Raw genomic sequence first — 25,162 nt, 5'->3', positions numbered from 1 at the left:
TAAGCCAAAGAGCAAAGAACCCAGGACACTGTACAGCAGTGCAAACATGAGGCAGTGTGATTGACAGCAGTGCTTACAGAAAGAAGCCAAGAAACAAAAACATGATCAATGATCTTCAGAGCTCAGCCCAGATGCTAGGCATACACACGTCATAAGTGACTTTGAATTAGGATCTGGGCTGTAATCCATGCTTATACCCAATGCATCTTTGCGCTTCCAAACAGGTAGGACAGGTCCCCAGAGCTGATGCTCTGCAATTGCAGCCCCTGAAAACGTGAAAGGTTCTTTGAGGTTATTTTACTGTCTTGGGCCTTTGACTCCCACTGATCTGCCTCCGTTTCATCAGCTTGAATGACTGTTGCTGGATTATGTTTGCAGCCAAACAGCGGACGTGTCTGGCTGCGGTGTAGCGTGCTGCCAGATACAACAAGAGTTTTGGGCCATTTCTCTCAAATATCTTTGTGGGCAGTGCCAAGAACATGCAATTTGACCCTGGCTTCGAATGGTAACCAGTGGAGGACATTCAGAACAGGCTTGATGTGGTCGGGTTTGCACAGATGAGAGCACATTCTGGCATCTCATGGCTGTGTGGTTTAGTAGGGTTTGCAGTCTTGAAAGGAATTATTTAGAGAGGCCAGTGTAGAGGATACTGCAATAATCTGGACAGGACAAGAATAAGGCTCGGTTTAGCACATTTTTTACCGTCACCAGCTGCTAACTTGACAATTGTGTCTGCCACTGCTACGGCTCATGAATGAAGCCAGTTTGTCTGTGCGTGTACATTAACAGTATTATTATTTTTATTATTACAAATCTGTACAGCGCATAGCTGCCCCAGCAACGGGGCGTCCCAGCGCTACCCAAATATAAGTGATTAGAGACAGGTTCAGAAAAAAGGATAAAGGTTACCCCGGGAAGAGCCAGGTCTTTAAGGCTTTGCGGAACTCTAAGTGGCTCTGAAGTCCTCTGATAGCAGAGGGAAGAGAGTTCCAGAGTTTGGCCGCCAAAACCTTAAAAGAGCGACCACCAGCTCTGGCTCGCTGAACTCGGGGAATACAGACCAGCTTTTGATCAGAAGAGCGTAGAGGTCGACTCGGGATGTACAGTACTAACATACTGGCTAAAACAGTAGAAGCTTGATGGGTCAGAATTTTATGAGCAACGCAAAATGTCTTAAACTGAATTCTTCTCTCTACTGGCAGCCATTGTAGTTTAAAAGAATCCGGGCTACTGCGTTTTGTATTCTTTGAAGACGCAGAGTACACAATTTGTTAGCACTTCAGTATAAAGAGTTGCTATAGTCCAACCTTGACAGAACCGTGGCCTGTAAGATGGTCTGGCGAACATTAGGATCAAAGAAGCCCAGCAAAGGTTTTAACCCTCTCAAAAGCCCGAAGCACGTCCCTGCGACTGACTTGGATTGATTGTCAAAGGAGAAACGTCTATCAATCGAGAAGCCTAAGTTCTTAACAGCCTCCTTTGGTATGGGGGAAGATTTTAATTTATCTGGCCACCATTGCTCTGACCACATGTCACTGTCTCTCCCGAGCAGAAGTATTTCTGACTTGCTTGTGTTTAACTGCAGGCAATTTGCTGTCATCCAATCGGCGATTGCCAGCATGTCCTCCTTAAACTTGACAAGATTTAATTCACATTTCTTAGAAAAAGCAATGACTAGTTTGGTGTCATCGGCATAGGACACAAATGACAGCCCTCTGCTTCTAGCTACTGCTGCAAGCGGTTGTACATGCCGCCACAGGTACTTGTGTGACATGAGAGCTCTGCTGCTCTGTTACCCACTAAACCAAAATTATCCAACTTGAGTAAAAAGCCACCATAGAAATCTGAAAGTATTCACTCACTCACTATCATTCAGGATTTGATAAGCGCAAGCACTCTTCCATTAAATGTACTGCACCAGTGCTAAGAAGTGCTTGTGCTGTACTTTTCATATTAACGCTAATCCATACTAGACAGCATCTGCTTAATCAAAACACTGAAATGATCCCAACATGATCAAATTCCAGGGAAAGGTGACCATTATCTGTAAGCCAGGAGAGTTTGATTCTGTGGATTTCACATTGAAAGAGACTCACCAAAACTAAGCCGCTGGCATGAGGGAGCAGTACTATAGATCACACAAGGTGTGAGTGCAGGGGCTTTGCCTTGCCCATCATGACCAAGTATGGAGGAGATGAAGGTTCAAACTGCACACAGACAGTGTGTGGATTTTCTCGGAGTGTATTGCACCCTCAGCCCATTTTCAGTCTGTGGCGCAGCCCCTTGCCAGGCGTGAAAGTTGAAGGTGGCGTTTGCCAAACCAACATATCTCAGGCAAGGTAGGCATGAGATAGATCGGGACAGTTTGTTCCCCTTGACATGGCAGTGGGAGCGGACCACTGCACCCTCAGGTTTCCTGATATACTTGAGGCGAGATGTTTGTGGTGCTAAGACGGGAGCAGCACTGGAAGGAGCACAAGAATGTGACGAGACATTCCAGGAGCTGCTTCAGCTTTAAGGATCTCTTTGGAATTCTGAACGTGAGTGTGACAGACTTGGAGAGGTGCTAGTTGGGTCCAGCATCCCTGCCTCTACTGCTCACACTTATAGATGGTGCTATTAATTAGGTGACTGGTTAGGAAACATGCACAGGTCTTTGAGAATTCTACAGCACCTGCTGGATACAAATGCAGCATAAAGCACAAAGGATAAAAGTGGAAAATATAAACAGCAGGTACAAAGCGGGACAGGAATGAATTATGTGGTCCCAAGCCTTCCATTAGGAGCTATGATGGGCATGGGGAAGTAACAGCAGAAAGCTCTCCTCCAAAACTCTCACATGGCAAATTACTAAGCACAGCTGTAATCAAGAAGTTGCAGGAGACAACATGGAGTATAGACAGAGGTAACAGCAGCAGAGGCCCACCAAGAGACCATGTAAGAGTGGACTCGAGACAAAGGTTGAGAAGCTGGAAGATCACCTAAAGCAGCAGACATGCATGTACTGTGTCATTAGTAGTTGTAGTATTTATGCTTCTCGTAAGAGGCCCGACTGGGAACACTTTGGGTGTAGGAACCCTAATAGTAAGGTAGTGTGTGCCATTGCAGACAAATCCAGAGTATGAAGGATGCAATAAAAAAAGAAAACCTTCTGTGAAGGAAAACGAGAGAAACACTGCTAGAAACACAGAAGTAGCAGCCAAGATTATGTGAATTTAGGAGCGAAGACTTCTCGCTGGGACAAATGGCCAGACTAAGAGTGGCAAACACAGTACAAAGGCGGGGGAGTCTCAAACTTACCTGGAGAACTTGCAAACAAAGATACATTTTATTCCTGAGCAATAGGGGATGTGTCTTGATAGTTCTTTTTTGTTTATTCTACCATCTCAGAAAACGCCCTAGTTATGAAACGGCTTCAGTTACAAGCCAATGTCAAAGTTATTACCAGATACCTGGGTCCCGTAAACGATGGAAGTGTTGCCGTTGCCTGAGCTTTGTGGGGTTATCATGATGGGTGGATGTCTTATGCATTTGTGGATTTTTGGGTGCGCACCCTCTTTTGACGATCTGCAATTTGGGCTCAAATCATTGGTTGATTTCATGCCTCAAGTGTTGCTTAGTAGTGTGCATTTGTTGATAATGCCATTTTGAAGAAAAGAAAATATGTTGCCCGTTATATAGTTTCTTGATTTCCACATCAAAGAACTACATAGCCAACAGAACAAGCTTGAAAATGCAATAGGTCTCGCCTTTGATTAAGTTAAAGCCATTTGCTTTGCTAATGGTATTGTATAGCAAAGCAAATGGCTTTAACTTAATAAAGCGAGACCTACTGCATTTTCAATGCTTGTTTATTTTGCAATAGGTAATTCTTTCGTGTATTGTCCCCACGTCTTCCATGTCCATCGTCTTCCATGTCCACCACCTTCCCAGGGACACCCAGCACCAGCCCTCCTGTGTGTTCCCTGCACCCCGAAGGGACCAGAGGCCAGGTCCTCGCCACATACTCCACGCACTGCGAACAGCAGACACACTGACTCTCCGATGGGGCACTTGCTGTAAAATGCTAATGGCACCTGCTTAGGAGTTAAGAGGCCTAAAAGGATCCCTTGTCACCCATTGTCGGGCACAGACGAGGGGGTAGGCGCCGGGGTGCCTTTGAAGAGGGATTACCAGATGTACTCATCAATGGCAGAAACTTATCGGACGTTATCCCTGAAGGGTATACAGGGGAGAGCGCAGAGTCAGACACTGCTACTTTGTGATGGGGAGGGCAGCGTAGGATCAACTAATCATGCGCTGAGTAGTGTTACAGTGCAAATTGCAAAAATAAAACGCTGACAGACACGGAATCCCGTAAGATCAGGATGGTCCCCCGCCCCATCTTCAATGCCCTCGTTCACTTTTTTCCATCGTTCCCCCCCTCCCCCTATCCCACCCCCCACCAGTGGACCCCGGGCAGTTCGAGGCACTACACAAAGCGACCACACACAGACTGGTTACACTCGGAGATTAGTTTAACTGTGGCTGAATAAGTGTTGCCTACATAGGGGATGCCTAAAATATTACTGCCAGTTGCTTAAGCAAAACGCCCGAGCGCACACAACGTGCAAACACACACGCTTTGGGCAACCGGCAGGGGGTGAAAACCTTCGCAAACCACATTTCGGCTTTTTGACTAATAGTTTCTGCACTCAGCGCCACAGACTGCCCCTTGTGTGCTCAGAGGAGGCCTAATGCCGTTGATAGAGGGTTGACAGAAGCGAGAAGGGTCAGCGAACTTCTAAGTTAAAAGGACACAAATGCAAGAAGACCCAGGAGCAAGACGTCCGTCCACGGATCTGTCTAAAGAGAGCTGGGAGTTTAACTGCAGATTAAGACTACACAGGAAGGCCAACAATGAGGAGACATACTGTATGGATGAGAAGCCAGCAGTGTACAGCAACCACAGAACTATTGAAGAGCGAGAAGGACTTCAGAGCTGGAAATCTTCAAGTATGTCTGCTACGCAGAAATGTGAGAGCAACTACAGAGGAATATCGCAAACACCTGATCACTTCAGTAATATCTACAGTAAGAACCGAGGCCCAAATACTGTGGCAAAAAGTAGGCCATCAGCTCTCACAGACCTCTTAACATCTAAATGCAGCAGTGCAAAAAAAACAAAAAAAAAACGGGCCAGCTCACTGGCTAAAAGGTAGAACTAAATGCTAGCACGGGCCATGAATGCAGAACAACATGAATGAGTGCATCCACTGGAAGGAACAGCACTACCATGCACATCCCACAGACCTACAAGGCTAAATCAGAGGTGTCCAAAGTAGTTCCAGGACGGCTGAATACCATTCAGATTTACAAGATATCCGCAGAACCCTTTTTTAATTTACATTTACTAGAGATGGTGGTTAATCTTGGAGTGGCAAATTAAATAAAAGGTGCAGAAAATCAGTTTTTTAGAAACAAGCATCCTATTAGCAATTTGCGGGGGTGGGGGGGGGGTATGTTGCGCTTGTGAAGTCCGGTGGGAGGAAGCAATGGAGGTGGAGTAGTTCTAAAAAGCCAAAACAAGCGCATGTCTGCCTTGCATAGTTGCAGCGCGCAGTAAAACTAAAAGCTGAATCAAGCGCGCGGTTTGAGCGTGTGAGCGCACGGTGGGAGCGTGTGGGGCAGAGAGGAGACGCCATGCGCGTGCACATCACCTGTCTGTGCACGCACATGGTTTGTCTCCCTTCGTGCACCAAACCGACAACAACAGTCTCGCCAAGGCAAAGCAACGCATGCGCTGCGTTCGCTAGGCGAGACCTAAAAAGAAATATAAATGTGATGTTCCCAAAACTCTGCCTAGTCGCCAATGCATATAAACAGAAACAATGGCAGCACGGCAGGTCCCTATATTCATGTAGACGATGCACTGCTATGCCTCAACCTTGATGATAATGCAGAAATCCTTCTCTTGGCCAAGCTCACCCTTTTCCTTTTATAATAAAGTGCAGAACTGGACGCTATTCCAGTGCCTATGGGTAAAGCACACAACTTGAGAGTGCTTTGTGAGTGACTTAATACTTAACCACCAAATAAACACTCTATCCAGGACTGAATTCCGTCATTTATGGGATTTGGCAGTTCTCCCACTCATCACAGACAATATCTCTGGTCATGTTTGCCTGGATCACTGCAACTGCTGAAATACAGACCTGACCAATGTGTCTCTCACACGCTAGAGGGTTCAAAGTTATGCAGCCCTAAAATCCCTCCATTGACTCCCAGTAAAAGCCTTTTCTGACTAAAACATAAGGCGCTGCACGGAGGAGCGCTGAACTAACTCACTAAATTAATTAACGGCCCAAAAAGATCCAAAAGATTTGGTGGTAGAAGATTTAAAGTCTATGCTCCTCCTTGTTCGATTCCTCATCATTACACCCGAGATCTGAAAATGATTTTGTCAAATCAAAGATAAATAGGCCTCATCGACTCTCCTTTGTCATCGGTAAAACCTACTGATCATGAATGATCTTTCGCCCGCATTCCTTTTAACAGTGAGATTACAGTCTGTAGGTGCCACCTCTAGCGCACTGATGTTGGGGGTTCCCTGCTCTAGGGTGCACTCAAACAATGCTAACAAATTAGTCCTAAAAGGATTTTATTTTATTGAGGGGAATGCTGCTTTATTTTAAATGCTTTAATCAATACTGTGTTAGTTTTGCAGCTTAATTTTCCTACATCAATTCTTTCAGGTCTAACTGGACTCTTTATTAGGGGATGAAATTCATAGATTAGACCTTGAACAAACACCTGTTTTGTGCGCTTAACTTCAGTGACAATAATGTCCGGATTAAGTTTGAAAACTAAACACATTTTTTGGGAGCTTGGTGGAAGGGATTTCTCCGCATAGAAAAAAAGCAGTGAGAAATGTTCAGGGCTCAGGCACATGTGCACCTGAACTTAAGGTGTAAATAAACAGATTTTCCACAGGTAAACAATTCACTGATCTGGGGTTACATACAAACAAATCTCAAATTTCTGTACACTGCTGTACATCGCATCCACAATGAGCCCCTTCCTGAAACTATAGCCATAAGTCAACTCATCATATATATTTCTGTAGGGGGGCGTGGATCGACACCGATGGAGTAAGCAGCAGGGCTTACAAGCTCCGTCCTGCTGGCCGCTGCTCAGCACCATCCTGATCCCCTATGTGGCATATTTCGAGGCAGGAATGTGGCACTGCAGCATCGTGATGAGTGGACCGGAGGGAAGCCCTGTGAATAAACCTCCTGGTGAAGAGACCGGGGGAGAAGTCCAGGCGGCCGGAGCTACAGCCATAACAAAATGGTGGTGCCCATGAAAGCTGGAGGACGCGCCAGCGCGGTGGCTGAGACCGCTGGACTCTGAACGCAGCGAGGCCCGGCGAGACATCCCAGACCCAATCCGGCGGCAGAGGTGAGAGCTGCAGGCTAGGTGTTAAGCTGCCGGGAAGAAGATTGGGAGGATCGATCAAAGCGGGTTGCGTAATTAAGTGCCCTCTTTTTGCATGGTTGCCCCCACTTTTTGCCAAACTGCTGATGTACTTTGAGAGTGCCCTGGGTTCCTGCCAAACAGGTACCCAGGGCCTATGTTCTTTTCCTAAAAACTGCATTAAGACAAAACCCAATTGGCAGTTTTTGGCCACATGTCAGTCCCTTGTAAAAGGTACCCTAGGAACCAAGGGCACTGTGGCCAGGGAAGGCCTGTAAGGGCTTCGGATCTTGTGCCACCCTTAGAGGTCCTGTGTGTGTATATCTAAAGCACTCCACTTGCCACTGGCGCTTCTGTCAGGAAGAATGGAGCACGGACCACAGATAAGGTGCTGTATGCTTAGTTTAATTCCCCATCAGCATGACCGCCATTTCGCGTTTCGGCTCCTGAGAGCCTTGATCACATGACCCGCTCTCTAGTCAGCGGATCTGTTTTATACCATTTTTAGGTCTCGCCTAGCTATTGCGTTCACGCAATCGCTATGCGAGACTCTAGTAAGAGGGGCATTTCAAAGTGCTCCCAAAAGTGGATTGCATGGCGAACACGCGCACAATCACATGCATCGTGCCGCCATGCAATCCGTTTGGGAAAGCGCTTCAGCCCACTGGCACCCTCGGCATTATACTTCAAAGGGTCCGCTCCCGCGCCTGGAATGGGCTCCCCTGCCCCTGCCAAGCGCGCGCGCCACGCTCTGCCGCGTCTTGCCGTGACAAATTTGCTTTCACTTTCGCGTGGCGGGCGCTCGCTCGCTCGCGTCCGGAGCACTTTAGAAGCCGGGCTTGTCTTGTTTTCATCGTAATACGCATTTGTTCTCTACCTGGCTCCCCTCCTTTTCCTAGGCCTCTGTCTCTCTTACGACCCCATTCCCTTTCGCTTATGTCTGTATTTACTGCTCTCTCTCTCTCTTCGCTTATGTCTGTATTTACTGCTCTCTCTCTTCGCTTATGTCTGAATTTACTGCTTTGTCTCTCCCGCTCTCCCCATTCTATCCTGCTCTCTCTCACGAGCCTTTCATAATTTCCTATCTCTAACCTGTGGTCCCCGTCTACCTCGCGCCCTCTCCCCTCTTTGTGCCCGCTCCCTTTCTCGCGTCGCCACCTCTTCCATCATTGTACCTCGCTGTCCATGTCTTTCTCGCGCCCCCTCCCTTCCAGATCTCTGTGTCGCTGTGTCTCCTTCCCTGTCAGGCCTCTTCTTTCCTCCCGGTGTCTGACATTTGAGGGTCGCTAATGAGCGCCTCCGCAGTCCGGATCTCACTGATCCCTCGGAGGCTGCCGGGGGTATGGGATCCTTTCCCTGCAAATAATTAATTTAGCTACGTGTTGCGTAAGAGCCTAAAAGGCTTTCTGCTGCTACCGTGCTGCTCGGCGGCCATTAATATTATATCAGGGCCAGTGCTGTTGCTGTAGTGCAGTTTCATTAAAAAAGTGATCTGTAGCTTTAAACAAGCAGCTTTCCATGCAGAATTATGCCAAGTAATTCTTGGTCTGCAAACTCGTAATTGCGTACAGAGATTCCCGTCGGTACCGGAAATTCAGAACGCCTGGAACGGCTGCATATAGTTTCTCAATACTTTGTCCATTTCTACTAGGTTGTGTTTCATCAGCTTTTAAGTGTAGCGTTCGGGCCACTCCTCCCCTCTTATCTAGTCTCCTTCTAGGCCACTTTTTCCATTTTGCTTGGATATTTGATCCTCGTCTTTTGGCTGCCTCTTTCTCTTCTTAATAATTATACTAGAATATAATACTTGGATTTGTATAGCGCCGCTAATAACCCGTGAGGGTCTGTAGGCGCTGTCCGTAGGCAGGGGGAAGTGATTTGCCCAGAATCACAGGATGTTGAGCACACGACGAGACTTAAACCTGGATCTCTCAGCGCCCAAGTCGGCTGCACTGGCCGTTAAGCCACACTCTCTCCCTTCTGAACGTAGCATTTAGACCACTTCTTTGTCATTGACTCGACTCTGGAACACGTCCAGGGCCGGACTGGTAATTTAAAACAGCCCTGTCAAAAAGTATAAACTTAGACCCCATGTGCACCAAGTGAGTAACCCCCAGCACATTGCTCAGTAGGATTTTATGTAGGATAATTTTGGAAAAGTGAAACCAAAAAGGTGCATGTTAACTGCTCAATTTTTCAATTATATTTGCCACTTTTACTGACTGCTCCGAAAGGGATTCAAATAAAGATTCCAGTACATTAGTGTTTACCACAGTACCGCGAAGCGCTATTTCTACACAGCTTCTAATCATGCATGCAATGTGCCTGGTGAGAAAAAGGACCTATTTGTTGGTACAGTTATGAGAGGTTTTCTTTTAATGCTTCCATTCAAAAGTCTTTGAAGCTCATCTAACAAGCATTGAAAATTCAACAGGTCTCGCATTTACACGAGGAAGCTATTGGCATTGTAAATGACAATGCCTTTTATTTTATGTTTTAAAAACCAAAACATAAATAAAAGGCATTGTCATTTACAATGCCAATAGCTCAAACTCCCGTAAATGCGAGACCTATTGCATTGCAAATGCTTGTTTTCTTTTGTGTTTAAAGTGAACAGTGCATATGTAAACAACATTTAGTCATACCTATATACAAACACAGTTTTGGCCTTGCAATCTGTTTTCACGCTATACATTTCAATTAACATTTCATTTGTAACTGTTTACATGGACAGAGCAGCCACTGAATTATGGTATAAATACCAAAAAACTGTTTCTGTGAGTACTTGGCTACCTTTGTCTAAATTCCCACTCAGTGTAATTAATTTCATTCAACTTTTTACAGGTTAAAAAAACATTTGAGTAATACACCGTAATTTGTAAAACTTTGGTAGGTATGTGCAAAATATGTGAATTTACAGCACTGTTTGGCGTGTTTGGGCTCCTCAGACAGTGGCAATTGATTTCTTTTTTTCATACAGGTTTAAATACCATTTCCTGTTATGACCTGGCCTCTCTCTGTGGCGGTTGTGGATGTTAAAACAGATTTAATTAATACAGTTTACAATAAACAAATCTTGATCTAAAAATGTTCTGCTTTAAAACCAGAGATTAAATTGTAAAACTATGCATATTTTCTGTGCAAATTCCGTATGAGATACAGTACTGGTTAGATTTTAGCACCTTCTTGTAACCTACAGTTGAGCAATAAAGCCTGTGTGAACATATGACTATAAAAGTGAAATTAGTGCAACCGAGATGTATTAAAGTGCTGGTGCGATGCATCTCCGGAGTGTAAAGATATAAAAAAAAAAGACATCTAAAAATCATTTATATTTTTCGGACTATTGTGCCTGTTTGGCTTTAAGCAGAATTTTTCATTGTGAGGTAAGTGGTTCTGTGTCTATTTAACTGTGATATCTCATTAATAGCCGTGAGTTGCTTAGAGACATGTATAAAGGTCTTCGGTGGTATTTAATCCTCCTGGGCTTTTAGAATCGAATTCGAGGATGTACCTTGCTTCTAACTTTCATAAAGTTCTTTCCCTGTCACCGCCCCTTTTATTTGCTGGCACGCTGTCTAGAAGATAGTATTTTAGATCTTTGGGGTCTGAGTGATGGTATTCCTCAAAGTGACGGGCTACAGGGTACACAGGATCACAGTTTTTGATTGCTCCGACATGTTGCAATATCCTATTGTGTCCATGCAGCTCTGTACTTCCCACGTACCGAAGCCCACAGGGACACTCAAGGATGTATACAACAAATTCTGTTTTACATGTCAGAGCCCTAGTTATGCACTGCTCTTGGTCGCTGAATGCTGTAGTGCAGGAAACTTTGTTAATGCCATGCTGACAGGCCTTACAGGATTTACATTTGTAAAAACCTTTTCTTTGAGTCAGCCAGTTTCCCTTTTGTCTGTCTATAGGGTTGTTTTGCACCAACTGATCCTTCATGTTGGGCGCTCTCCTGTTGGTAATGGGCAGTCTAGTTGGTAGTAGGTGGCCAATAACTGGATCATTTTGTTATGATAGGCCAGTTTTTTCGGATGATCCGGTTAATAGCTTTGTTTTGTTTCCTATACCCTACCATCATCCTACATTCATCACTTTTTGGGTGATTTGGGGGCCTTAGATGCTGTGACTACATTTTGTTGTAATTCGTCAAGTTTCAATAAGGTAACCCTGTCTATCGCCTGGCTTTTAACTACTGCAGCATCTATACATCTTTTGGTGTATCCCCTTTCCATGAATCTGGCGCGACTCATTTGCTGAGCGGCATGTCGTTCTGTATCAGTACTACAGATTCTTTTAAGTCGAATCATCTCCCCATAGGGAATGCTCTGGATGAGATGTTTCGGGTGTGCGCTTGCGGTCTGCAGAACAGAATTTACTGCTGTAGGTTTCATGTGTATCTTAGTCTCTATTTTGCCATTACGAATGTATACTTCTGCATCTAAAAATGTAACCATATCTGGGCTAATATTGCCGGTAAATTGCAGATTGATTTTATTCATAATGAGTTTCTCAATAAAACTCTGTGCTTCTAACTCTGACCTATGCCATATTAGAAACAAATCATCGCTATACCTCAGCCATATTTTTATATTTGTTTTGAGGGTTGATTCAAATTTCCTGTGTAGGACCAGCTCCTCCAAACAACCCATGATGGCAGGCATAGCTGGGGGAGAAGCTGGCCCCCATGGCTACTCGCCATAGCTGCTGATATAGGGTGCTTTTGTGTTGCAGGTCTTTTTCTGAGATAATGTAGTATAGCTCTCAGCCCATCTTTATGATTAATGCTCGTATAGAGTGCCATGATGTCCATGGTGACCAGCAAATAGTCCGGTTGCCATGGAAAATTGTAGATTTTGGTCAGGAAGTCTCCCGTGTCTTTTAAGTATGATGGTAATTGTTGAACAAACTCTTGAAGAAAATGGTCGACATACTGGGAGTTTTTTAAAGTTGGTCTGTTCTTAGCAGATATGATTGGACGGCCTGGTGGTTTTAGCGGGTTTTTGTGAAGTTTGGGAATAAAGTAGATTACAGGAGTTGTCGGTGTACCATTCCTAAGAAATTTGCATTTATCTTTTGAAATTAAACCTAAACTTTTCAAAGCCATTAGTTTGCTGTAGTAGATGTTATATGTGGCTTTTAAATATGCTGGATCACTCCTTCGATAACCTTGTTGATCAGCCAATTGCTCTGTGGTTTCTTTTATGTACTCTTCTTTAGCACAAATGACCAGGTTGCCGCCCTTGTCCGCATTTCCTATTATTATGTCTTTGTTGTTTTCAAGTTTGGTCATCAGTTGATGATATTCTATTTCTTGTTTGTTCTTTTTAGTTCTCCGTGTATTTTTTATTTTATGTTTGAGTTGTTTGATCCCCAAAGTGATCTGTGGTAAATAATTTAATTACCGGGACTTAATTTGATGCGGAAAATCTATAATAATAGCTCAGTAAAATAAGAGGCAGAATCCGTGGTATTAGAGGTTCAGAACGGGTTTTATTCCTATACAAAGGAACATAATTCGAATTATGGGCCTTCTATTCCATCACCACGAGAGTTCAGGAAGGAAGGAACAATACATTATTGACAGGTAATCATTTTTATAGAAAAGGCATTACAGTGAAACAGATACAGGAGGCGTAACAGTTGATATCAGAGATAAAAGCATACATACGTAACTAAAATGGGTGTAACTAGGCGTAACTAAAGAACGTCATTAGATGTGATGTCATAAATGGGTGGTTCCATGAAAGAATTTCACAATGTCAGCAAAAATACTTGGCAGAGATGCGCGCGTAGCAGCATGACGTGTGATTGACGTGTAACTAGAGGGTGACTAGGGACTTGACATTTAGCTCTACATGTGGAGACAAAAGTCTGGGGTTATGTCAACCTAATCCCAAATCATATCTAATATCCTATGTTTAAAGAACTGTGTTATCCAAGAAGAGAGGTCTTTTAGGATAGAATCTTATTCTATACTGACTATACTGACTGTTAGTGCGTGTACAAGCGTCTAAGTGTCTACACTAGATGCGAGGGGGTAGGAATATTCCATGGTAACAGGGCTATGAATTACTTGCATGAGGGCAGCGAGGCCTGGCCCTTTGCACGGTAGCTGGAGGAATGTTTACCTAAACTACTAGACAGGAATGCATCAGATGAGGAGCGGAGCAGAGCAGATAATCTTGAAGGTGAAATACAGTTTTTGGCAGGCAGATAGGCCGACAGGCCGAGTCAGGCACCGTTAGCCGCGCAGGGAGTAGGATACAGATGCGAGCTCAGACTGGAGCTTTCAGAGGCAGAAGGCAAGAAAAGGCTTAATGGCAGAATCAGGGCCTACTCGCCTGGACTGTAAAATGGGATAAGTGAACCATATAAAACCGGTGTCCTTTCATACTTAGGAATAGAATATCCGGCCCATTCATAGCGGATCTGAAAGAGGACATGTTGACGGTGGACGCACATGTGTTTGCGTCTTCATAACTGGAACTGGAGGAAACATACATGTACTTGTGATTTATACACGAAACCGTTGGGGTCCAAGATAGGGGACATGACCGACCATAAAAATCCATATTTCCACATTCCATCCTTGTCCCCTACTTGCCCTTAGGAGATATCAATCTTCATCAATCCATCGATCTGTTCATATAACATCATTTGTTCTTCTTTCTTCTTCCGGGATTTTGAACGAAAACTTGGATGTGGGATACACGAGGTGGCACATAGACCACAAATCGCTGGCCCACATTATAGACATAAGCAGCAACTGAATAGTATGAGAAAGCCAATACCTAGGAAGGATAGTATTCTCCATCCCCAGGCTGACAACACGCCCCAGAACCAACCGGACCAAGTCCAGGTGCCTGGATTCTGGTGTATCTGGCTTACAATCTTATGAAGGCGGGTTATGGCTTTATATACTGACGGTGAATTTTCTGGTATGAAAATGCAACAACTTGATCCGATGACCCTACAAGCTCCGCCCCTATCGGCCAGGATGACGTCAAGGACAAGACGATTTTGAAGCACAACAATCCGCATAGCAGACTGCTCTTCTGTTAAATTGCCTAAGGCGGAAATAGTTTCGTTCACTACTGCTTCAAGGGTTCTGGTTAATCTACGTATCAACTTACTATTAGTGACTGTACCTATATAAGGAAAGAAGCCTTTATTGAAATCTGTGTATTTCTCCCATGCTGTTTCAGTGTAATCGACTATTGGGAGATCTCTCTGCTGTCTATTGTGTACTAAATGAGTATTTCTATGATAATCAGGAGGAGCTAGGAAAACAGGTGGTAGAAGGAATGCTATGTAACAGGTACCATCCCAATCTAAAGGTAGGCGTATATATGCGGTCTGGCCACATATAAAGTAGGAATGACGAGAAGCTCTAAATGTAGACTTGCCTTGATCACTGAATTTTATCACAGTGGTGCATTTACTATGGCCCATGTGTATGGAGCCATTCTTTCTTATGCATAGTTCCCCTTTAACTGGGAATACAGACATGGCGAGCAAAATTGGTGTAGCTTCAGATTCAACGTTCAGGATCATGAGGTTAAGTGTAAAATTACCTAATCCATATACCTCATTTTCTAGATCAGTTCCTGTTCTTTTGGGAAGTCCCTCCTTGTTAGGGTAGCAGACTTTAAGCAAAACTAAGTTCAGGTTTCCCCATACCCAGTTATCTTGATAAACTGCTGAGTTTGAATCTAAGGAATTAATTAAACTAAACCATGCTCCACAGGAGCCATTGTGTGTGAACGGATATGGAAAGAGGGGCAAAACTCCCTTATAGTTCTGATAGGGAGGGAGTCGGCCACATATCCAACAATTTGTAGCATTGCTAGTCTGATGGGAATGATGTAACATACTAATAAAAGTGTTGTTGCGCAGCGCAAATCTATATGACAACTCATGCGGGGGTAATTCACTAAAAGAATGTTCAGCAGTAACATTATAAACATGTTTAGAAATAGGATAATATATGTGCAACAATATACTTGCAGCGATTATTAAAAGACATAAGAAAAATAAAATTAATAACGTCACTGTGCAATGACTACGCAGTGATTTACAGTACGCATGTTTTTTCAACTTCATTTGATTATTTCTTTCTCTATTCCGGTCCAGAGGATACATGTCAGAGACAAATTCAACCGATTCACCTTGGAGAGGACTTAAACAATCAAATATTGTCTGACTTATTGGACCTCAATTTTAGTCTGTATAGTTCTGAGTTCGTTTGCTCAAACAAAGGGAGCTTTGAGTCTGTCTTTGAAGAAACACAGGGTTTAGTCTCTATATCGGATGGTAGTCCATGAAATTTCTTGATATGACTCGAATGTATCCAGCCTTTGCGACCTTCGATCTTCACGGCTGTCCTCGTGGTGAGCAGAACAAGTTGAGGCGATTTCCACCTCGGATCCAGCTGAGTCTTCCGGTCAAAATTCCGCACCAACACCAAGTCCCCGGGAACTACGTCATGGGGTTTCACCTCGGTGTTGTCGGGAAAGGCTGCAGCTACCTGTGAACGACAAGATTGTAGTGCAGACATCAAGGAAGCCAGGTAATCTGTCAGCATATTACAGTCAACGTCAGTTATTTTACGAGGTATAGGCGTCCCCCACATATTTGGTGGTCTACCGAAGATCACCTCATAAGGGGATAGCCCTGTTCGAGAATGTGCTACCATTCTCATGTAAAAGAGTGCAACTGGTAAGGCTACTACCCAGTCGACACCTTTCTCTCTACATATTTTGGACAATCTAATTTTCAGAGTTTGATTATGTCGTTCCACGAGACCTGCTGCCTCGGGGTGTCGGACACAGTGAAATCTCCATTGATAACCTAACAAAAGTGAAACGTGTTTCATTAGTTCGGATGAGAACGGCTGGCCGTTGTCTGAGTAGACAGCACGTGGTAAACCGTACCGTGGGAAGAATTCTCGAACTAACTGTTTGGCAGTAGCCGGGGCAGTGTAATCTGAAACCGGGTATGCCTCTGTCCAACGGGAAAGAGCACAAACAACTACAAGAACATATTTGAATCCTCGACATCGTTCCATCTGGATATAATCCATCTGGAGGACTTCAAAAGGGTGATCAGGAGGCTGAAATCCACCCTGTTCTACGGGAATGCTTTTACCTGGGTTAAACTGACAACAGATCATACAGGTACGAACTTTTTGTTTAGCTGCTGCTCGTAAATGTTTGTTGAACCAAATGTGTTGAATGCTGTCTAGCATAGCTTTTTCTCCTAGGTGGGCTGGACTATGTATTGTTTGTTTGTTTGTATAAGCTTTATTCGAGACAATTCTCATAAAAGCACATAAAATCAACACAGTTATACAATAATACATTATTATGGATTAAAAATTCATTAAACATAGAGTACAGCTCATACAACATTTGCATATAAAAACCATATTTACAAATAGTATTACATTAATCATTGTTGAGAGGAATACCTTGTTACCTGCTTCCCCCCAGGGACCGTCTTCTAATTGCCCATGCCCAACCCAGGTATTTAGCTACCCCTATGACTATCGAATCCTGAGTTGTTGTACGTAGGATTCTTAGAGCCACTGTGCTGTCTCGTATCCCCAAGTTTTTGCATACCGGCGAGAGCCATTTTCTCCTCGGATTCACATAAGCGTGGCATACGAAAAGAAAATGGCCTATGCTCTCCTCGGCATTTTCGCATGCTGGACATAAGTTATTGGTGGGTCTGTGCCAGCCAGATGTCAGTTTCTTGAGGGGGATAGATCCTGATCTTAGCTGAAATACAAGTTTCCTGTCCATTGGTACCGTGATGTTGTCCCAGTAATTTTCCAGGGCAGGAAAAAATTTTATCTCCAGGAAGCGACCAGTCATAGAGTCGGCCCTGGTGTCATTCAGCATCTTACCGCCAACCCAATCCCAGTATTGTTCTTTAAGGGCTTCTTTGCTAGGGAAGATCTCTCCCTCTGGGTTATTCCAAAGATTTGAAAACCCTAAGTTTACTAACATGGACTTCAGATGTTTTAGCCATTTTATCTTATGGAAGGTATCTTCCTTGATAATCCATTGAAAACCCTCCGCATATTGTCTTATTTCTGGAGTCGTCCAGAGACGTCTCCAGTAAAGGACTGGGCGTAATCGGGCTCTATCTACAATGGTGCGTCTACCTAACTCCAAAAACAGTGGGGTTAAGGGGGTACTCTGTGGGAGTCTTGTAATCCCTCGCATAAACTTGTTCTCTGAAGTCTGAAGAGCCGCTAAACCATCCCAGGCCCATAGCTCCGCGCCATATAGTGTGGCACCCAAAACCTTCGCGTCATACACTATTAATGCGGGTTTTATGGGTTTTGTTTTGGATTTGCGGTGTTCCCCCCTTAAAGCACCAGAAAGCTGCTGGTGCTTTAAGACCACTTTATCTACATGATGCGTCCAGCCAATGCCCTCTGCGATCTGTACACCCAGGTACGTAAATTCTTTGACAATGTCTAACCTACTGTTGTTTAAGGTTACCTTGGGGTAGTTCCTGCGTCCGGGGGAAAAAGCCATTAGTTTTGTTTTTCCCACATTTACCTCTAGCCCATGCTCAGTGCAAAAAGCATCAAAAATGTTTAATGCACGTTGCAGCCCCATGGGGGTCTTAGACAAGATAAGAGTGTCGTCAGCGAACATCAGGATCGGAATCCTGGTGTCCGCTAACGATGGGGCATCAACACTAGCCTTCAGCATCCTCTCAACGATTCCGTTAATAAATAACGAGAAAAGTAAAGGGGCCATGGAACAGCCCTGTCGAACACCCCTTTCCACTGGGAAATCCTCTGTTGTCTCTCCACTTCCACCCCACTGGACCCTAGCGAAGTTGGATTCGTGCAGTCTCATAATTAATGTTAGCAGATCAGCAGGGATCCCCAACTTTTGCAAAACCAACCATAACTTAAACCGGGGGACTAGGTCGAACGCCGTCCGCAGGTCGACGAACGCGACGTACAGGCAGCCCCTTCCCAGTACAACGGTCTTCCACCTTAATATGGTAAAGCGGAAGACCTGATCGATGGTACTGGTTGCTCGCCTGAATCCCGCTTGGTATGGGGAAAGGGCGTTGTTGTCTTCAACCCAGTCCATAAGCTGGTTTGTTACCATTCTCCCAACTACTTTCTGTATGGTGGCTATTAAGCTTATGGGCCTATAGTTTGCAGGCAGTGAACGATCTCCCTTCTTGTGGATGGGGATAATGGTTGCGCCTTTCCAGATGTCTGGGACCACTTCCCCCTTGGCTAGGGCATTCGCTACAAGGAGGGTATATCTCGCCCATCTGGTCATATCGTGTTTAAAAATATCAGGTGGAATGCCATCTGGACCTGGCGCCCTCCCACATTTCGCGGAACCAATGGCAATTTCCACTTCTCTAAGGGAGAACAAATCGTCGGTTGCATAAACCGGTGTTATACTATCAGCTGCCACAGGATGGTTAACTTCCGCGTACTGAGGTCTGAAGTAATCAACCCAAGCTTCCTCTGCTACATTGTTGTCTGGCTTCGCAGGACCGGCTCCACTACCCCACTTGATGATTTTCCAGAATGCCCTGGAGTCTTTACTATCAGAGGCCTCTTTTAGTTCGGCCCAGTGGCCTTCATCCCAATTCTTTTTTGCACGATAGATGGCCATCTTGTACAGTTCCCTATTCTTTATCACAGCGGCGCGGTCCCTATTCCTTATGGCTTGTCCCAGGGCTAATCGTGCTGATCTACAATGACTATCAAACCACCTTCCCACTTCTTTAGATTTCTTCCCTTTCCTTTTTTTAATGAAGAAGCATGGTCTCAGGAGGGAGAATAACTTATTGTGGATTTCGGTGATTCCACTATCCCCTGGAACCACTGGAACCGCTGTTTCCATCGCGGAAATTGCACAATCAACAGCATTATTGATGTAAATCATAGTGGCCTCGTTTGCCAGTACCTTGGGCCATTTTAACCTGCGTTCATCATTACTCATAACAGGGGTTTCATCGTATATCACTAGAGGGTTACCCGCACCAGTATTCCACCACCTATGAGTCACACAGAGGGGGTTGTGGTCACTTTCAACCCGGGGCCTAACTGTCATGTCAACAACCCCTTTCCACAGTTGGAGACTGCACAAAATGTAATCGATTCGGCTCCTGTTGATGCCATTGTCAAAAGTGTAGCTGCCCTCCTTGTCCCCAGGTGTCCTCCCGTTCAGTGCTCTTAAGCCATGTTCCATACAAATTCCATTCAGTGATAAGATCTCTTTTGTCCATCTCCTTACAGGTTTTAGGCATAGAGGTGGTACTCCCCAGAGATTGTCCTCTTCGCTCTCCAAGAGGTCATTTGTACAGTCCAGAGGTTCAAAAGTCCTGTTGAGGTCCCCTACAATTATCGTTACACTTTCCTGGGACTTGGTCTCAATGGCAGTAGACAACAGCTCAATGGTGGGTAAATTGGTTACGTTGCTACCTCTCACGTAGACATTGTACAAATCTATTAGTTGACCCTTTGCTACGGAGATTCTTAATAATTGCAAATCACAATTTCCCAGGTCCAACATTTTGATGTTGACCTGCAGGTCCTGTCTAACCCAAACAGTTAAGCCTCCCTTGGGCCGCCCTCTTCCCCCTTTTGACGCTGGTATACAATAGTTCAAATAACCAAGACAGAAAAGGGGATCACAAGCCCAGGTTTCTTGGAAGCAACAGATGTCATACCCACTTATAAAATCCACCCAGGATTGGGAATCCAATTTACTTGCCAGCCCAGCGACATTCCAAGATAAAAGCGTACCAATGCTAGGATCTAGCCCATCTCGGGTGTTACTCAATGGAAATACTTGGGCTAACATAGGGCTTTCAGTAGAATTAGTCTGCCCTTCTTGGTCATCTGTCGGATCCACTGTCGTATTGGCTGGGTATGTTATCTTGGCATTTGTATTTAGGGTTCCCAGTCTAGAACCACCTTCTTCGACCAAACCCCCCGTCTCGATGTAATTGACCAATAAGTTTGTAACAGTTGTATTACCATGAACATCACATTGCCCTTCTGGCTCGTTAGTGTTCCCTCCTAAACTGTCAGTACTGGTTTGTCAATATCCCCATCCCGGCTCCTGCCATCCTACATGAGGGTTGTAATATGTGTAAGTGGTATGATTATGACCTACAGGAGGAGGTGGTAAGGGATTAACTGGCCATGATACAGTAGGGGGAATAAGGGGTTCATTGAGTAAACTAGTCGTTACACTAGTCGGTCGGGGGTAAAAAAAGGTAAGGTCTACAATTCCGATACCTCCATTATTTGTTCCCCATCCCTGCCTTGTTATCCAACCCGCCACCCTTGGGTCTTGGAAATTGACCACTATGCAATCCCCACCCAAGGTTTTCGATGTATATCCCATCCAATCTATTCTCCTTACCCCTATGATTAGCCCGTCGATGTCACCAGGCAGAGGACGGTTTTCCTTTAACCAGTGCATGATCTTGTTTTTGAGCATCTGGAAAGTTTCTCTCTGTCCTGGGAGTAATGGTGGGACGTTTATAAGAACTGCTACATAGGGAAAGGAGTCTGGGGTGAGATTAATTGGTGGTTTTCTGTAAGGTTGTTTTGCCAAGGGCGGTGGGATAGATTTGGGAACTTGGGGGACATATTGGGGGACAGGCTTCAGCGCCTGTTGTTTGTTATTTATTTGGGACGGTACTGAAGTTTTGCCTACCAACAAACCTGTGTTAGCCCTATTCACTCCCACCGGAATATTCTGTGCTTTCTGCGTGCTATTAGTTACGTTTGCGTTTGTTGGTACTATTCCCGCTTGGTGACGCACTGTAGCCTCAACACTCGTTGCGATTGGTGGATTTTGTGTCGGGGGGATTGTGGGCTGTGTAGGGTGTATTATGGTCGACTGAGGTAAATCAGGGCCAACGTTTGCTCTCTCTGTTCTGTCTGAGGATTTTGTAGTGGCTTTAACTGTAGGTTTGCTCAGTTTGGGAGGTAAAGGAGAGCTATTTCGGGGATTTCTTCCCTTATCCTGAATAACAGGGTTGTTTAGGACCTGAGAGTTTGTGCTTACTTCCACCCTATTCGCTTTAATCAGTGATTTTGTGGAATAAAAATTGTCTAAGGTAGTCTGTTCAAAATGGTTTAGCCTATCTACAAGCTTTGCAATTCTATCCTCAATGGGGGTGAGTAGTGATCTAAACAATTTTTCCAGTTCAGGGAGAACAATTACAAGTGATTGCTCCTTATCTTTACATGGTACAGTGGAGTCGGTACAAGGATTGTCATCTCCGTCCTGGCTGTACAAGGAGACAAGATTAGTAGGTGTAACACTTTCTGTGCTTTGAGTTTCGTTAGTAGCTACCTCTCCTGTGTTCACGAGTTTATGTAACTTCCTGAGTTTTTGAGGGGGTTTGACCACCCTTTTACATTTTCTTACAGATGCTGGTCGTTTCCGTTTGGACCCGATTTTGGGTTGGGCCAATTTAACCTGGGCGCCAGAGTCAGTGAGCGGTGCTGGTAGGGTTTTGCCGCCACAAGGATTATTTAGTTCTATCACAACATCCTTGTTTGGTTTTTGGGCCTGGACCTCAAAATGGTCGTTTACAACTGGCAGGTTCACTGATGACAGAGGAGTTACCAGGGTGGGGTAAGCTAGATTTGAAAACTTATCCGTTGAATTCTTAAGTATTTCGATTGACAGCCTACGCTCTGCGCGCTTCTCTGCCAAGGTCAACTCTTTGTCTATTACCAGTGAACGATTAAAGAAAAATTTATCTAAGGGGCCAATTGCCAGTGGACCAGACTCTACAGGAGGAGTTTTTTGATGGCTATTTACAGAGTTTGTTGATGTAGACGTTGCCATGTTAAACACTAAACAAATCCAACTTTTCTAAGCCACTTACTGGAGGTTATACTATAGGTCACTGGTAAGGGGGGTGGCCCAGCCCGGCCTCCTTCGGCCCCAGACGGTCCCGCCCTTGTCCCGGGCTTCTCCCGCACGCTCTCCCGCGCTGCGGGAGTACTTGTGGCTTAATAAGGAGTATGAACACAATAGGTGGAAGGGGTAGGAGGGGTCGGGGAGAGCGGCCCAGGTGTAGCTGATCAGGGCTGGCGGGTGCTCCTGGGAAATGCAGTCCCAAGGAGCTCACGCACTCGCTCGCAGCCCCGTGCAAGTACTTCCCTCGGTGTCCCCTTCAAGGCGCTGCGGTCAACACTCCTCACGCAGCGGGACCCGCGGAGCGGGTTCCGCAAGAAGTAGGCTGGCAGCAGGCGATTCCAAACGGGCAGAAACAAAAGCAGCAAGGCGTCCCCTATGTATTGTATTAATGATAACTTGGACCATTGAGTCGGGAAGAAACCATATAGATTTTTCCTTCGTCATCCATCCCTGATCAGTTTGGATCCCTCCTAATTCAGTCCATTTCTTTATTTCTTTATTTCTTCTGGTGTAGCATGTGTCTGTATGTCAATTACGTCAAGAGCGGGATCCTTAACCGTCATGCAATGTGTTGGCGTCAGAACTGTTGTCTTTGTCATGTCAGATGTGTGAGTTTTATTCTGAGCAGTCTGTTTAGCTGTTCTGTCAGCTAGGTCATTGCCTTGGGAAATGATATCAGTAACTTTCGTATGAGCTTTACATTTCATAATTGATATTGCAGTGGGTAGATGTATTGCATCTAATAAGGCATGAATGAGGGGTCCGTGCTGAATGTGGGCACCGTGAGAAGTTAAATAACCTCTCTCTCGCCACAGCACGCCGAAGTCATGGACGACTCCGAATGCATAACGTGAATCTGTGTATATGTTGACTTTCTTATTTGTGGCTTGAATACAGGCTTGTGTCAGAGCGATGAGCTCTGCTGCTTGAGCTGACAAGGTATCAATACAATTTGTTTCAATAACTTCAGTGTCTGTTGTGACTGCATACGCGGCCACTAGCTCTCCTGTACTTGTTCTCATACATGAACCATCTACATACAACGTCAGGTCTGGATCTGTCAATGGGACGTCTGTCAAGTCTTGTCTGGGTTTCGTCGTGATAGTAATAACTTCAATACAATCATGTGCTAGTGGGTCTGTTCCGTTTACTGGCAAAAGTGTGGCAGGATTCAATGTACTACAACGTCTGATTTCTATGTGTGGCTGAAACAATGTTAGTTCGTAACCGGTGAGTCTTGCTATAGTCAAGTGTTGTGTTTGCGTGCGGTTCAAGAGAACCTCTACTGCGTGTGGTACTTGTACTGTCAATGGATGTCCTAACACTATGGCATCGCTTTGTCTGATTGCTAAAGCTGTCGCTGCCAGTGACTTCAGGCACGCAGGCAGAGCCTGAGCTACGGGATCTAGTGTACTAGAAAAATAAGCACATGGTTTGTGTGATCCTGCTTGTTCCTGTGTGAGTACTGACAAAGCAGTACCTTCGCGTTCTGTAACAAAGAGTGTAAACTGTTTACTGTAACATGGTGTTGCTAGGACAGGTGCTTGACATAAAGCTTTCTTTAAACTTTCAAAAGCTTGTGTATGTTCTTGAGTCCAAGGGAGGACAGTCGATGTGGCTGCCTCCTGTGTTGTCAACTGAATAAGTGGTTTTGCTAGAAATGCATACTGAGGGATCCACTGCCTACAATATGAAGTGAGGCCTATAAAAGCCCGCACCTCCTTTTGTGTCTTGGGTACTGACATGTTATCAATTAACTGTATGCGGTCGGGTGTAAGCTGCCTTCCCTCCTTGGACAGCGAGTGACCAAGGTAAACAACTCGCTGGACACAGAATTGCAGCTTAGAAGGGGACACCTTGTGCCCCTTTTCGGCCAAAAAATGTAAAACCGTCAGTGAGGCTTTTTCACATTCAGGTTCGCTTCTAGCGGTGATCAGCAGATCATCGACATATTGAAGCAGGGCAGTGTTGACTGGCATGTGGATACTGTCAAGTTCTCGTTTCAGTGCTTGGCTATAGATGCTGGGGCTTTCTGTGAATCCTTGAGGTGCGCGTGTGAATTTAAAGCTTCGTCCATTTAAACTAAATCCGAACAAGTATTGGCTTTCCGGATCTATTGGGACGCTGAAAAAGGCATTCTTGAGATCAATTACAGTAAAGAATGTTGCTTCGGAATCAATGGCTGTCAGTAATGAAGAAATGTCTGGAACTACGGGGTATTGTGGTACAATACATTTATTTAATTCGCGCAGATCAATAACCAATCGATATACTGGCGAGGCTTTTGGATCAGTTCGTTTAAGAATCGGAATTATCGGGGAATTACATACATTGGAGTCGGTTTCCACAACCACTCCTTGGGTAATAAGCTAGTCAATGATTTGCAGTAAAGCCACTACAGCATCTGGGGGTAACTTGTATTGTCGCATTCGTGGTAGTACCACTCCTGTCTTTAGTGTGACTCGATATGGTGTAATGTTCATGCAACCAACATCTGTAGGGCCTTGTGCCCATAAATGTGTGGGTAAAGTCTGCAGTCGGTGATCCATGTCTCGGGACACATAGTGCCCTTTGAAATCACGTAAAAACAATCTTACTCCTTCCGGAGAACAACATATTATAGCTCCTAGAGCTTTCAATGTTTTTATACCTAACAAGTTTTCTGGACATGATTTAGTAAGCAATAAATCTGTAGTTCGTGTCAAGGGACCAATCGTAAGTGGAAGAGGCTGTGACACTTCGTTAATGAT

The 25,162-nt window shown here is 44.8% G+C and overlaps 1 protein-coding gene across 3 annotated transcripts in view; it reads right to left on the bottom strand.

Annotated features, from left to right (window-relative positions):
* Window positions 1-25,162, bottom strand: part of TRAPPC10 (trafficking protein particle complex subunit 10) — a 584,087-nt gene that overhangs the window by 416,940 nt on the left and 141,985 nt on the right. The window lies entirely within an intron of this gene.

Source organism: Triturus cristatus, chromosome 8 (assembly GCF_964204655.1).
Source record: "Triturus cristatus chromosome 8, aTriCri1.1, whole genome shotgun sequence".
In the NCBI taxonomy this organism is placed as follows: Eukaryota; Metazoa; Chordata; class Amphibia; order Caudata; family Salamandridae; genus Triturus; species Triturus cristatus.
This window is presented reverse-complemented; position numbering and strand designations above follow the sequence as displayed.